This window comes from Papilio polytes, unplaced genomic scaffold (genome assembly GCF_000836215.1).
Source record: "Papilio polytes unplaced genomic scaffold, Ppol_1.0 DF824270.1, whole genome shotgun sequence".
Classification (NCBI taxonomy): domain Eukaryota; kingdom Metazoa; phylum Arthropoda; class Insecta; order Lepidoptera; family Papilionidae; genus Papilio; species Papilio polytes.
Genome location: NW_013524934.1, coordinates 40,240 through 54,941, shown reverse-complemented (window position 1 = coordinate 54,941; position 14,702 = coordinate 40,240). Strand labels below are relative to the sequence as shown.

At 43.6% G+C, this 14,702-nt stretch overlaps 1 non-coding gene across 1 annotated transcript; it reads right to left on the bottom strand.

Annotated features, from left to right (window-relative positions):
* Window positions 1-8,621: 8,621 nt before the first annotated feature.
* Window positions 8,622-8,694, bottom strand: Trnam-cau. The gene has a single exon. It is a non-coding gene; the product is annotated as a tRNA-Met (tRNA).
* Between the last annotated feature and the right edge of the window lie 6,008 nt (window positions 8,695-14,702).

Below are 14,702 nucleotides of genomic sequence, written 5' to 3'. Positions count from 1 at the left end.
TGCAGCCTCACATAAAGATGTGTGTTCTGAGTTAAGATAAAGCGGATGAGTCAGTCGCCGCCTTGCACGGCGCGATCTGTTATCGACACCAGTTTGATGAATAACTCATATAATACGCTACTATATACTTGTGTCACTGCTTTACATGTTTTGTATACCTATATATCATGAACATAAACTGTACACATATCTTAATTAGTTGCGTCGAATCGTTTCATTCCGATACGTCGCGTTAATGTATCCCGTTAACATTTAAATAACATAATCATTCCAAGCATAATAAAATATTCTATTTGTTACGAATGGTAATTGATACGTGAGGTTATGTTGATAAGGAGTGTGTGTCCAGCGCAAGAGAGCGGCGCTCAGCGGCACTCAGCGGCGAGCACGGCAACGCACACGTCAACGCGTGCTGCATCTCGTATGCGCAGCACGCGCGCCGCAACTTCCGCCGGCTGCACTCTGCTGCCGCTAATACTTGCACACTTATTATCCAAAGCAACACAACAATTCAAAATCCTGAGCGCGCCTCCTGGGCACTGCTGGCCCATGCGGCCAGCAGTTTTGGGGGGAGCGGGACCGCGGGGGCTGTAAGTTGTGTGCGGGTTTATCCTGCCCTCTTGCATCCCTCGTGGTTGGAGGAGGTGGGCCGTGGGCGCTGTGAGATGGATATGGTTTCGCCCTGTCCTCTCGCAGCTCTCGTGGTCGGAGGAGGTGGGCCGCGGGGGCTGTGAGTTGGGTGTCAGTTTATCCCGCCCTTCTTGCAGCCCTCGTGGTGGTGGGGCCGCGAGGGATGCTGGATGGATATGGTTCTACACTGTCCTCTCGCAGCCCTCGTGGTCGGGGCGTGGGAGCACGACTTCAGGCGTGCGATCCTGCGCCCACACACGTAATCCCGGTGGCTCATCACCGCCGGGACCGCGGGCCCTTAGTCTTTTTCAAGACTGGGGTCACGAGGTGGGGACTCTATAAACCCTGGCGGCACCAGCGGGCAAGGCGGGGTCTCCGAGCCTGCATTGCACGGTGCCGTCTTACGAGGAGCGCCGTCTTCGGTGGCAAGCGAAAGCGATCCCTTGGCGCCCCACACATTGGCCAAGAGGGAACGTAGGGGTTTTGTGAGGTATGCCCCCCACTATGGGGGGAGAGTCCCACATAACTCACGTGTCTGCCCCGAGGCATGGAGTATGCGTAACGCATTTCCCTTCGAAAAAAAAAGTCCCATCTGAGTTGCGGCGCGGCTGGTAGGTAGCGCACCATCGAGCCGCCGAGCCGCGCTTTATCACTTCGCTCTCGGTTGGGCTGCATCCATATTATGTATATTTGAAGACATCTTTCCCTGTGCTGAATGATTAGCAATACTAAGTAAGTTATTTATATTTTTAATATTTTGTACTATAATATATTTAAAAGAAGTATACGTAAAAGTGCTGGAATCACTTCCACACCACAAAACAACACAACATTGTTGTAGATTGCAGACCAGTTACGATTAGCACTGTGCATTTTAATTCCATAAACAATCCCTTAATTAATAATACAAGTTGATCAATGTATTATTTATACATTAGTCTAATTATGTAATTACGACCTACTCGTAATTATTGACAAGTAATTCTAATTGTAGTGTTTAACAACACTTGTAAACTGGTAATACCAATTTAACTCGTAAGAAAACAGTTTGTTAAATAAAACCATCAATTTAGATAGCTACTAGTAACAAAGGTAACAAAGCTTTTTTCTTATTTTACGGAAGAAAATACTTAACTAAGTTAAACAAGCTTTTGTTTGGTTCGTCTCTCATACCTAATGCTTAATTTTTTTTTAATATTTTCTGGCAAATTACAATGAACAATGCAGTAAAAACTAATAAATCTCAAGGAAGCACCTCGAAAAAGCAAGGCAGTTCCTCAATACTCAACACAATAGAATCGTGTGTTTGTTTGCCTTTTAAATGAAGCAATATTATATTAAGTCTTCATTACTTTTTAAACGCGTAGTCCGACGCTGGCAAATGCGGGCGCTAAAACAACACGCGGTCACTGACCGCACCTTGAGACGCTCACTCGTTGCAGTTTATTTTATCCCTGCTACGATGATATGCAGAGTGTTCATATACGACAGGTGTCAGCGCGGCCGCGGCCCACGCGCGCTTCCAGAGCCGACTGCGCTAACTGCGGACATTGGTCCAATGCCACCGCGATCGCATCGTATCGCCACAATTACGATGTCAATTGAATGTCAATGAAACATCGGGTTGGTGTCGAGCGCCAGTGCGTGACGTCATGCGGCCCGCCTGCTCAAGGTCGCGCGCCAGCCGTGGCCGTGCCTGAATCACCTCGCTCGTTTACCCAAATACCTAGATACCCAGCCAGAGCTGAACGCACTCGGACTTCCTACGCTAAACGGTGCGACGACTAAAATACAAAATCATGTTATACTTATCTGTCTGTACGAGAACTTAGTCTAAGACCTTCCATGGTTATACCTGTCTGTAAGGAATGTCATACCAGCTACCAGAGAGACGTCTGATGAAGATCGGAACATAGCATTGGAATGTACTGAGTTTGAAAGACTTTATGCAGTTCTAGCAAATTGCAAAATAAAATTGTAAGTAGTAGTGTGTAAACGTCATGTCATTAACAACTCGTTACGGTTTTGAGTCGGGGGTTAAAAATAGAAAAGTAGCAGCGGGCAGCAGGGCGCAGTAAGCCGCCAACGACGAATGAAAGACGAAAAGCAGAGCAGCTGCTGCGGCTGAACCCGATGAAGTGCGGCAGCGCGGTGTAAACACAGGGAAGGAAATAATAAACAATACGTCCAGCAGCGAGTGCCGCTTGCCCCCGCTGGCCGCTGGCCGCTGCCCGCCGCCCGCTGCACCGCGGACGCTCTGTATGGTGCGCGGCGGCAATCAACGCCGCCCGCCGTCTCTAGTGCGTGCATGTTGCTCAGCTCGGCCGAGGCGCCTCGCCACTCTAAACAGCAGCGACTCCTTGTTGAAATTATGAATGCGAATGTTTCACAAAAAACGAATTCTTTGAATAAACTCATGATAATTTTTTTATGACGATTAAATTCTATTCAAAAGGAATCAAATAAGGAATTTGGTCCTCATATTTGGAATACACTAATCCCATACGTTACGTAATTGAGGTTTTAGAGTTTAGTTATTGCAGTCTCTGATTTATTTATTCTATACAAAATCAAATACAAAATCGGCATCACCGGAGCGACGCAAGGCTGCGCTGTCCGCGACGTCCCGCTCATAGACATGTCTACGGCTCAAGCCAACTCGTGGACGAGCTCGTAAAGTAGGGCATCTTTCATCGAATACAGTTAAACTTTTGGCCTGAGCTTTTACTGCGGCGATTCAGATTATATATAGATAGGATAGGATAACATCCAAATTTTGTATACTACATGTATATATTCATCACTGGTGCGACAGTTTTGCTATACAATAAAATAACACTAAAGAGGAGGGTCACACAAATGCCGGGCACAGACAGGTCAGCACGGCCGACCCAACCACAACTAACCATGAAATGTAATTATTAAGTGTCTATCTGCTCTCCGCGCAGTTCACAGTTCGGGGCTCGTAGTGATTAAGAGATAGATAGGATCGATGCAGCCCGGTAAAAACCGGGTAAACAAAACAAGCTACGGTCACGAGATAGCTATGTTGTAGTTGAAGCATCTTCCTGTATTTTTAATATGACTTAAATCGACAGCCCATCACCACCATGGCCCCACCGACCCTCGGGTTGTACGGGCCGGGTCGACTTCTACAAGTTATTTCGTTCGTTCCTTTGTATTCTGTCACTCTCCCCCATAATGGGCATGAAGAAACATGACATGACAAACATTTTAATATGATTTTACATTAACTGAAACCAGGATAATATTTGAGAGTATTTAAAGTCGTTACAAAGTAAAATAAACGTTCTAGTTGCCCTCACCCTCGGCCGAGGTGAACGTTGACGATTAACATCAAAGTAAGCGAACGTGTGTCGGCGGCAGAATCCAAAATATCGTAGCCATGAAATGAACATTCGGTAACAACGTTATGGAGGACCGACTATACATACGTCAAGTATACGACCTCTAAAACGGTTACTTTATAAATAGATGAAGTTTTAAATAACACTATAGATGTGACACAGTGCCCCGACGCCGACGCCGAGCCGCCCCGCACCGCGCCGCCCCGCACCCTCCCACCATTGCTTTGTGCAAAAGTTTTTTTTTTATCAAGTCGTTGGTACAATGGTGATTGCTGGCCCTATAGGCTAAGGAACTGAAAACAGCGCGTGGCTTGTCCTAGTGTGGCTGTCCTGACCTTGCAAAATAATGACAATAGCTTATTGAACTTTATATGTATGGTTTATTTGAACACCTTAATATATTACCTCATTACTGCGCTCTCACTTTCCAATCTCATTGATAGCAATTACAATGATTAGAGTGTTCCGTACTTCTCTACAGCTGCTGGCCCCCGCCCCCGCCCCCGCCTCCGCCCCATGCCCCCGCCCACGCCCCGCACACTCGCTGTGATAACATGTATCACTAATTGAGGCGCGCTAATGACGTATTAAGATCGCATTTAGACATTCAACACAGTTATACACAGAAGTCGTCGACCGCGTTCGCCCCCCCCCCCGCCGGGACCCCGCACCGAGGTATTTCGGTGCGTGAGCGTGACCCACATCGGGCGCGGAAGTGGCGCTCGTCTTGGCTTCAAACGTCCGTCTCTCAATGAACGTTTTCATCTCCCTGGTGAGTGGTGCAGCGCGGCGCGCACTGGCCGCCTGCGCTCGCCGCTTTCTGCCCACTGGCTATTGACCTATAATGTTTTTATCATCGTTGTCTTCTAATCAAAACAAAACAAGAGTGCCGTATTAAAAGTACCATCCAGTGCACCTACGATCTGTGAGGAACTGTAAGCTCTTGTTTGTAGTAGCGTCTTCAGCTCATTTTCACCTCCACTTCTAGAAGATTACGCAAGTCCCAACGTAACATTGTCAACACAAAAACAAATAACACTACAAGTTATTAATGAGAGCTCACAATATGCCACAACAATGTAAATTTTGTGTAAGTACGAGGCCACTTGCTTATTTCGTCGGCTGTCATTGTCGGGGCGGGTGAGTGCGGGGGTGAGCAGCGTTTTGCATTCGTTGCAAGTGACCTAAAACTTTGATAAATCTGCTGCCGTGCAATGAACGCCGAGCCGTCGCTCGCGTCCCGCCGCCACTCCGCGCCGCTCCGGACTCCGACCAACTGACGCCTCTTAGGTGTCGTAACAGCTGGAACCAAACCTGTTAGTAACTGTCCATACTTTGTATTTAATGAACTAATTATGATTATTGAAATAAGTGTAAAAATGAGAAAATTAGGGTTGTTCATGACGCACACCGCTTTGTTTCTACTAGTTTGCACACACACGGTATGTGCAACCAGATAGTGTGTTAAGTACAGTTGATCTTCTAACGTACTGTACCGTACTGTACCGTACTGTACTACCGTATACTGAGATAGACAGATTTGATGCGATTGTAGGCGCGTGTGTGTGTATGCGTGTGTGCGTTAGGTCGCAGCACAAACAAATTAATAAACTTTTTAGGTTTTATTCTTTTGTAGACATGAGCATAATTTTAGAACAATGTTGTAAAATAAAGAAATACAGCATATCAAAGTCGGGATAAGTCAAACGAAGACTCGGTTTTTTTTTACAAAAATTAAATAAGAATTATTGAATAATGCTGAATATAAATATTGAGCGTGGGCCGCGTACGTGAGGACTTTACAAACCGCTTCATGACGCAAATGTGACGAAAGCAAAGGACCTGGACAATACATACTCCCTCCGACATTCAGTGCAGGCGTACTGTACGCTGCGGAGCTTAACTGCTTATTGTTTCAGTTACAATACGAATGTCTAAGCATTTTGTCAAAGTGTGAGAAGAGGACTTCTATTTTTCCACTAGATGCTGGTGATCTGCGTTATACCTCTGGCTTCTTCTACCTCACGGTACATGCGTGGTCCTTATCAGTAAATGTGTGTGGTTTCTTATACAATCGCGACTTAAAATAAACCTAACATTTAAAAAAAAATTGACCACATTTAAAGTAAGCTCGTATTGGAAAGGTGTCTGCAGCAGCGGCGACACACCGGACAGTTGGTGCGCGTCTCGCGATCAAATAGAAAGTGGAGTAAGAGAGGTCTGCGATTAATAATGTTTTCGCTTTCAATTGCCTTTATTACTTTGTTAGTGATTTCTCGACCTATGTATATTAATTAACCGTGTTAAGTAATCACCCTAAGTTTCTTTTGCAGTTTTTAAAAACAAGCCGGCAATGTAAGTGCCACAGTGATATCCGATTAGAGGACCATGTCGGCTTGTTGCCTTTTTTTTGTTTTTTACGTAGTGATTGTGCTGCGAAGAACATTTACAACGAAATGAACGCGGGAAAGGGTACTCATTCAAGGGCGCTCATTCAAGTGTCAAAGCTATATTATGTGTTATCTTATTTATTTGTTCATTGTGAATGTTTCGCAGAAAACAATAAACTCGTAGGCTTGCCAACTCCTTTGTAGCACATGGCCCTTCGCGCGAGGTCCACGATGTCCGCCATCGCCTTACATGTTAGCCTGTCACGGCCGCCCGGCATCGCCCGTTACCCTCGCAGACCCACCATCCCCTCGGCAAGCAGGCCGTGTCCACGACAACATATTTATTATCAAATGTACTCTAACTGTCACAAATCTTTTTAGATAATTAATGTGAAGTTGGTGATGTTTAAAATTACGTGAACTGGTATATAAGTGACGCATGCGAAGACAGAGGCTCAAACTCTCGTACTAGCAGATCCGCAGCGTGTGCAGTGTGTAGTGTGCAGTGTGCAGTGTGCAGTCTGCAGTCTGCAGTAAGCAGTGTACACGTAGCGCGCCGGACCGCGCCGGACAAACAACAAACAAAGTTATCGGCCGGCTGAGCGGCAGACTATGGCTGATAAACGTTCACCAAATATTGACTCATCCTCCCCCTCCCCCCGCACCGCCACACGCACCGCACGCAGCACTGGCATACATTAATTAACCGAGCAGTATGTACGTACTTTCTAAGAAACAGCACCGGCAAGATGATTTTCCAATTCTATCGAAATATCTTATAATACACCGGTACCTTAATGCCGGTTATTACATTACGCTTGTTGTCGTGACATTAACTCAGCTGATAAAGCTAGAATATCTAGATATCTAATTAGTTTCATAAGACAAGACGCGCAGTATCAAGTTATTAATAGGTAATGTAATCTGTCTTGTTTACCCTGCTTTTGCTTTTGGTGTCTGGCATGGAACAAATAGGAACATCTGCAATGCCCCTTGTCTGCCTGTTGTAAGGGTGTTAAAGTAAGAAGAATATTTTAGATTGCAATAGTTTTGCATTTGATTAACGGAGGCAGCAGGCAGCGTGCTTGCAGCTTGCAGTATGCGGCTGTAGGATGCAGGACGCAGGGTGCACTGCGGCCGGCAGGTGGAGATGCGAGCCGTCCTCGGCCGCTGTACTATGCAATGCGTGGACTATAACGATTTTATAAATCTATTCAAATGTTGTATTTATAAACTCATATACTTAAAAACATTCTTATTTTTAATCAGTCTTAAACGTAGTTTCAAATTCAAATTCAAATGTCACACTCCGGCACAGCTAAATACCGAATTAAACAAAACGCAAATACTAAAATTTGCTAAGTAGAAAGCGTGACTGAAGTTACTGGAGTGTAAAATTGTTCGCGCAAGTGAAAAGTGTTGTTTGTGAATAAGTGTGAGGAGTGTAAGTGTATTGATGTTCTTGTTAATGCTGACGCTGTGTAAGGCGGGGTGGTGGTGGGGGGGGGGGGAAGGGACACCAGCAAAGAGAAAGTGCGCACGACACGGCGGCGACAGTACGAGTACATACAACGCAATGCGCTCGAAAACGGCTCAGCACCTAGCAGTGCTACTGTGTGCTAGTCGTCCTACACATCGATTGCAGCCTGTAGCTTTATACACAAATTGAAACTTCAATCAATTGTAAGTTCAGGTTGCATCACGATGTTTTCCTTCACCGTAAGAATGTCATGTTGTCATATCAACTTCACCTTGATACATGGCGGGATTCGAACCCAAGACCTGTATATACAAACATTAGTGTACAGTCTGTAGAGTATGTATAACAGGCATAGAATATACTTATATTAAATATTCCCTAACTTTTTGCCTCCTTTTACAGTTTTATAATCAGCGGCGGCGCGGCGCGGCGGTGGACTGCCAATTTTCTACCAAAATGACTTTGAATATATAATCATTGGCCTATCATATAGTCTAAAATAGTACATTGTGTGGTGTGTCGAATTTCGTTGTCGTTGATGTCTATTAAATTTTAAGCGAGCTTGAGATTTTAGAAAAAAAAAATCGATGTACAGGTATGCTAATTGCATTGCAGCCGAGTGCCGAGCCGCAGGTACATGGTCCGGTTGATCGTAGCAACTGAGTACTTCAAAAAACAGAGGTATAAAAAGAAGTAATAACATTGCAAAAACATTAGCTTATGTAAAAATGTTTACATAAATACAAAAAATTGTGCCCCGGGTGAGGATCGAACTCACGACCTTAAGATTATGAGACTTACGCGCTGCCTACTGCGCCACCGAGGCCCTTGGTGCGTGGTTCGAAGTTGTACAACCAATTACACGTGAAACAACAACTTTGAGTGGAGTTTGTAAGTGTATGTTTGATGCGTAGAAATACATATGGTCGTGTGCCACCGAAAGACTTAACCATTACGGGCACCTCCCGGCTCACATTATTAAATGCGGCCTGAACAACATGCTAACCTATCTATACCTCTATGACATGTTAATACACTCTTCGTTTATTAGACTGAGTACTGGCGAGATAGTGAACACTAGTCTCTCGTGTTATGTTGTAAGTCGAGCACTGCTAGCGGTGCGGGCGCAGCGCTCACGCAGCCGACGTGTCCCTCGCCCTCGCCCGCGCCTGCGAGACCGGTCTCCGAACGGCGCCCCGCGCTCCGCGCCCCGCTATCCGCGCCCCGCACTCACAATCTCTCCACTCTCCACTCTCCAGTGTCGAGCATTCCATTCCCACTTAATTAATTCATGAAAGATTAATCCATATCGCAAGACTCCCATTTGTATAATCTTACAGATCCTGATTCTTGTTTAAATATAAAAATGTTTACATTTGCAAAGTCCACGTGACGTCACATTTACTTATAAGTACTATATTTCCAGTTACTGTACGTCCCTTTCGCAAAAATCCACCTCCTTTACCTAGCCTTGTCTAAAATTTGACACTAGCACCCACACTTATCAGTGATACACAAACCGCCGGAAAACATTAGGCTCAGTTGTATAATTCTATAATATTGACCATCTCCAATAGCACGTGCCCGCTGAACACTAAATAAGTCTTCATTTTTACTAAAGTAAAAGTTTTTTTTTTTACATGAACAGTTTCATTAGGCGATTGGTTGTGTTTAAGCCCGTCTGTCTGTCGTAGTTCGTAGTGTCGCCGCCCACTCATCTGTCATCGTCGGCCACATGCCGCCTGCCGCCTGCCGCCTGCCACGACCGCCTTCAGAAAATGACAGCACTTTGTTAAAAAAAGTAGATAAAACACAAAACTACGCAGCAGCAGCAGCGGCAGCGGCAGCGGCAGCGGCAGCGGCAGCGGCAGCATCTGCACGCCAGCGGCGGCGCGGGTAGAAATAAATGTGATTCTGTAAGATTTATTATAGAAAAATATTTGCAACATGGCGACGGACTCGGATCACATCGCGTCGCTCCACGATTAAATAATCAATCTCAGAGAAAATGTGCAATGCGTTAAATGTCAAAATGTTCTAAGTCATACATAAATAAGAGTACGAAAAATAAAATTACGAATGTATGTATTTCGAATAACCGAAAACAAGTGTATTTTTGTCGCGGCGACTTCCCGAGCGGAACGTAATGCGACTTGTCGCGCTCGGTTCACGATGTCTGTACATATGTGTTTGTATGCACGTTTGTTACGTATTTAATAAATAGGCCGTTATTTATTAATGTCTCTGTGTCTATATTTATTTTAAAAAACTATCTGATATTCCACCTTTTTCTTGAATCTCCCATATGCTTCGGTTAAGTAAACAAAATGAAGGAAAGGTAGGTAGAATTTATTACCTATGCGTCGCGGAACTGTAATGATGTGGAATGTTCATGTTTAATGAATGGTTCCGTCTAATGAGGATGCAAAGACAATCGCGCAACGTCTCCGAGAGCTAATAAGGAAGTCGCGTCATGATTTCGTGAAATGCGGCAGCCGGCGACGGCGGCGGCGGGCGGTCGATCCGGCACAGCTTGCTAGTAACAAATATTTGAATCTGTCAATTACAATGTCTTACTAATATTATAAATGCGAAAGTTTAGATGGATGGATGTTTGTTAGCGTTTGTAGCCTAAACGGCTGAACGGATCTCCATGAAATTTGGCACAGGTTTAGAGCATAGTCTGGAAGAACACATAGGCTAGTTTTTATACCGAGTATAGTTAGGGTTCCCATGGGCAATTTGGCACAGATATAAAACAAAGTCTGGAGTACACATGAGATAAGCTTCATCCCTGAGAAATGTCCGGTTCCCGAGGGATACATAGCTTTTTGTAATTTATATAGTTCGTATGTTTTTTAATACCACGCGGACGAAGTCGCGGGCAACAGCTCGTATTCCATAATGGCATAAAATATTATTTATTTTTTAAACTTGAAACTGCAGAATTGCCTATCTTTTTACAAATTTTGATTACATATTACTGTAACAATTTCAATTGACCGCCGCGTCGTTACAATCTTTCGTCAGCATATTTATGAAAATGGCCCACCTTTGTAATATAGTAACTATTACATCATCTGTGCAAATACTATTTTTAAAATTAACTAACACACTTTAATTAGGTTTTTGTACAGACCATTTAGATATTTACGGTCATTATTTTAATTTCAGCCGTAGTACGGTAGTACATATGTTGTATGGCGAGCAGCAAGCGGGCCGGTTCATTGCCATTTCAAATTTGTTACAGTTAGTATACCTACGTCATTTGTGTCTCGTTGTCCTATTACCTCTCTAAACCTGTACTGCAGCTATAACAGCTATAACACTAACATATCCAGCATATTAATGTCAACAATAACACGACACGTGCCTGTGAGAGGGAGAGGGAACAATAAAATAAATGTCAAATTGACAATTCATTATGAAAATATGCTATTGTGCAATCGCAGACAATAGGCGTGAGCGATGTTGCGAGCTAACGTAACTCATTCAAATACGCACGAGGATATACATACATTGCGGTGTTTGTAAATTGCGCCGCGGTCCTGAGTCCTAACACATGTCATGCGGCGCGGACGCAGGCGCGGGCGCGACGCTGCTGTACACTCCTGTGTAGCCGCAGCCTAATCATTATTTTCTCAGCTACCTTGTACCTCACGACAATTCATTCACCTCGCTAACTATATTGTTCATAATACATAAATGTCAAAATCCTTCAGGAGTCGTCAAAAGCACGGCTCACAAGTCCGGCCGAGTGGCGGTCGGAGACGGGAGCGGCTGAAAATGTTTGCGACCTCTTATGTGTGATTAATTTTACATGATTTAAATAAATAAATAAATAAAAAAATATTCTTGTTTTAACCCAGATCGCTCGAGTCCATTCTGTAACCCAGCTCGCTAACCGGCCGGAGTGTGGCTGTGCTGCGAGTAAAGGTTGCACACGCCTACATACACACATGTTTGCAAAAATTTTTTTTTAGGTTTTGTAATGTTAGTATTCATTTTTCATTTAAACTTTTAGTTTTGGGTTTCATTGAAATTTTTATGTGAACAAAAGCCGTTATGATTAAAACTCAATGGCCGCGGCAATCTCAGGCGCGCTCTTGTTCCGGAGGAGAGTGTGGGATTCGTTCCAATTTGCAATATAACCCGACGCGCTTTCAACCCGCGATTCCTCACTCATCTATTTATTTATTTATTTATTTATTCATTAAATACATGAAATAATTAATTCATTTTATCAAACATCATCAGATTTCATCATCAGATGAAAGGCAAAGACGCGAGTGCCTGCACGGTGGTAAAGGCTGATGCCACATCCGACACTGTATTATACGAACATCTTATTACTTATTTATTGTAATAAAAATATAAGACGATGGTGTAATATGAATTAAATTCATAGTAACATTACGAATATATGTAAGCATATACCGCAAAGTTTTCCGCGAAGAGAGCGCCAGCGAGCGACGGCGGCACGGGGCGGCGGCGGGGCCGCGTTAACTGTTGCAGTTTAGCTTGTTTCTAAGAATCGCCCACGCACCGTGCATAAGCAAACAACTTAGCTGCAATCATTATGAAAAGTATTTTAGAAATATTATTAGTACGCCTGACTTAAACCACCAGTAAAAATAAACATTTTCCACCCCTCTTTCATAGTTTAGATAAGATTGGGTACCTGTATGTATGTTTAACTTTTCTCGGCTTTCGCTGCCTAAACCGTTAGAGGTATATAAAATTGATGTATGAAGAATTGTAGCATATATCTATCTTTAACGGTTTTCTTACAATTATCACTTTTTTGTTTACCAAATGAATTAAAAACCTCACGCTATTTGCAGCGTTCTTTTAATGGTTTCAATGTTAATTCTTATCCAAATAAATGCATTTGTTATCAAGAGAATTTAATGTAGAATAAAATTGTCCTTTACAGTATTTAAATTGGACTTATAGTTTAGAAGATAACGCAAACACAAACAATAAGGGTAACCGAAAAATCAGCTTATAAGCTACCGGGCTTAGAAATTTGGAGTCTTGCATCGGTAGATTTCTGTTATTACGTAGATTACTACTAAGTTAATACTTTTGGTAATAGGTTGAAAAAAAGGGAGAAGGTAATAGGTTAAATTTGTAATATCACGCAGGCGAAGTCGCGAGCAACAGCTAGTAACTCATATTTGTATTTTAATATTTCAATTATTTAATGAAAAATGTTGTCAAGTGAGGACGTGACCTTTACTTCAGCAATATTTGAACAATGTAGGCCGCTGATCTGTCGTTCGCTGCTGCAACAAGTCTACTGCACGAGCAGTCTGCAGTGCTGCAATACAAAATGCTTACAATTGCACTGACGCTGTATTCAATAATAATATTTAAAGATGTAATCCCTTATTGATCATGATTACAGTAGTTTTTAAAGCATTTTCTTTTATAGGGGCTTCGCACCGTAGCGGCAGCGGCGGACGGCCCCACCTCGCCACCACTTCACCACTATGTCTTTAGACAAGATTCAACATTGTGTCCCCTCAGTAATTACGGAAAAAGAACGATATTAAAATCTGTATTTAGCGGACAATGGGAAGTCATTGATTGTAAAAGAGTCTATAAGTATCAAATTCGATGGAAAATTGTATGTAATAAAATTTTCAAATCGAGAGGGTGTTTCCTAAAGGACCGATCGTCCCACCGATCCAATGGGAAACACCTGCCGTTTACCTTTGTACGGCTATGCGCAGTTTTTTTAAAGAGCAAACTATACAATATAAATCCATAGACGGCAATGACATCGTTAACCAGTAACAGATGTAACCATAATTTCTCACTGTTATTGAATGGAACTGGCTGTATATCGAAAGTGGAGGCAGCCTGTACGGGGCGGGTCACTCTATGCTATTTTATTAAAAATTACAAAGCTCCGGCGCGCGCACTTTCACCACGAGTCGCTTGGCCGCGCGCCGCCCGCGTCGCCCGCGCCGCCCGCACCGCCCGCACCGCAGCACTCGCTCGCAGCTGGCACAAGCACCTCCATTTAGAAAACTGGTTCAAGAGCGCCATAACTTTCAATAAAATTCAAGTATCCGCCAAGTCGCCACGTCGACCAATCCGTACCGCTGCATGCTTGTTTGCTCCCAAGGAGTATTTAACACTTATAGGAAAATTAACTGAATCTCATGTTAATAAAAAGTAACGAGCACCTATGCACGAAAAGAATAACAAGTTTTGAATAACTAGAATAAATAATAGTCTGGAATAATGCATAGCCTACTCGCTAAGGGATTTTTTTTAATTCACAGCGGGCAAAGTCGCGTACAAAAGCTAGTAAGTGTGTGATTAACTTTTTTTTTTAATAATCTTATGAGATGAAAATAAACATGTTAAAGAAATTTAAGTTATTTCTCGTCCTTTTTTCTAGAGCGGGGCTATTGAAACTATGCTTACTTCTTCTTCTTTTTATTAATACTTCATAGAAATGTACTCGTACATTAATCGGTTAATTACTTGTCACTTACAGGCTCGTACATATATATGTAACCTATTTGCGCATCACTGAACACTCCTCGACGCGCGCGAGGCGGCGGGCGCGCGGTGGGCGCGCGGCGGGCGCGCAGCGGGCGCGCGGCGGGCGCGCGGCGGGGAGCGCCTCGATCACTTGTCACTGCTTGTCGTTATACAGCATAACAACCAATAGAACGTGCGAGAAGCTCCGTTCGTTCACTTTCACTTCATTATACTATTTAACACATATACAAATACGTATGGAAATACACAGGGGCTTGGCAGCCCGAGTCACATCACGGGTCAGCACACCGTCTCCATTGGCAGGCGAGCGGC